This window comes from Propithecus coquereli, unplaced genomic scaffold (assembly GCF_000956105.1).
Source record: "Propithecus coquereli isolate 6110/MARCELLA unplaced genomic scaffold, Pcoq_1.0 Scaffold227, whole genome shotgun sequence".
In the NCBI taxonomy this organism is placed as follows: domain Eukaryota; kingdom Metazoa; phylum Chordata; class Mammalia; order Primates; family Indriidae; genus Propithecus; species Propithecus coquereli.
This window is the reverse complement of record NW_012147808.1, coordinates 2,793,107-2,794,865: the sequence shown is the minus strand read 5'-3', so window position 1 is coordinate 2,794,865 and position 1,759 is coordinate 2,793,107. Positions and strand designations below refer to the sequence as shown.

Sequence of the window (1,759 nt, the reverse complement as noted above, 5' to 3'; positions counted from 1 at the left end):
GCTGGTCTCAAACTCCTAAGCTCAAATGATCCACCTGCCTCGGCCTCCCAGAGTGCTAGGATTACAGGCATGAGCCACCGCGCCCAGCCTCTACAAAAAATTTAAAAATTAGCCAGGCATGGTGGCACATGCCTGTAGTCCCAGCAACTTGGGAGGTTGAGGCAGGAGGATCCCTTTAGCCCAGGCATTAGAGGTTGCAGTGAGCTATGATGACACCACTGCACTCTAGCCCAGGCAATAGAGCAAGACCCTGTCTCGAAAAAGAGTCAGAGTCTCGCTGTGTTGCCCAGGATGAACTTGAACTCCAGGGCTCAAGTGATCCTCCTGCCTCAGTCTCCCACATAATAGGGACTACAGGTGTACTCCACTACTCCTGGCCTATCCTCTTGTCTTCAAATGTGCCACGACTCTTCTTGAGTCTTTGCCTTTCAATATAAATTTTAAAATTGGCTTATGATGTTTAAAAAAATTATTGGAATTGCATTGAATCTATAGATCATATTTCAAAAGAAATGGCAATTTTCCAATATGGGGTTCTCCAATCTATGAATATAGTACATATCTCCATTTACTTAGGTCTTCTTTAGTGTTTCCCAATAAAAATTTACAGTTTTTTCATAGTATTTCATATTGTATGCTATTATAAAAGTTAATCTTTTTAAATTTTAATTTTCTAACTTTGTGGCCAGTATATAGAAATAAGATTGAATTGTTTTTCTTTTATTTTAGAGACAAGGTCTCATTCTGTCACCCAGGCTGGAGTGCAGTGGTGTGATCATAGCTCACTGCCCCCTCCAATTCCTGGGCTCAAGTGATCCTCCTGCCTTGGCCTCTGAAAGTTTTGGGATTACAGGCATGAGCCACTGCGCCCGGCCAAGTTTTTAATATTGATTTTGTTCATATTAATAGCAACCTTGTTAAACTTTGTTATTAACTATGGTAGTCCCCCCTTATCTGCAGGGGATATGTTCCAAGATTCCCAGTGGATGCCTGAAATCACAGATAGTATTAAATTCAATTACTATCAATCAGAACAGACTTTAGTTCATATCTTACACCCACAAGTTTAGTTCCTTTTCTACCTTAAGTACTTATCACACACTTTTGCAGTCTGAGGTGTAATAGCAAAACCAGCACAAGTTTCTTTTTCCTTCACAATTCCATAGACATAAGATTTGTTCTTACCGTAGAATTTAGCAACCTCAGCTAAATTCTCAGCATACAATTTTTTTTTTCTTAAGTCGAGAACTTTCACCTTTTCACTTAAAGGAAGCACTTTATGGTGTCTCTTTGGCATGTCTGAATTGCCAGCATCACTACTCCTCCATTTTGGGGCCACTATTTAGTAAAATAAGGGTTACTTGAGTGATACAGACAGTCGATCTGATAACAGAGACAGCTACTAAGTGACTTACAGGCAGGTAGCATACGTATTATGGATACGCTGGACAAAAGGATGATTCACAGGCACAGCAAGCAAAATAGCACAAGTTTTTACCACTCAGAATGGCACGCAGTGCAAATTAAAACTTATGAATTGAGGCCGGGCGCGGTGGCTCACGCCTGTAATCCTAGCACTCTGGGAGGCCGAGGCGGGCGGATTGTTTGAGCTCAGGAGTTCGAAACAGGAGAGGCTGGGATGGCAGGGTTTCCTCAAGTCAAGGGAAAGCCGGAGGTAGGGTGCGGGGAGGAGAGCTATCGAGCGTTTTTTCACTTGTCCTGTTCGGCTTTGTAGCGTCTCCTGTGTAATCAGCCTCTT

General features: G+C 42.4%; 1 protein-coding gene across 1 annotated transcript in view; it reads left to right on the top strand.

Annotated features, from left to right (window-relative positions):
• AGBL2 (ATP/GTP binding protein-like 2) overlaps positions 1-1,759 on the top strand; it is a 61,791-nt gene that overhangs the window by 5,276 nt on the left and 54,756 nt on the right. The gene's annotated exons all lie outside the window — the stretch shown is intronic.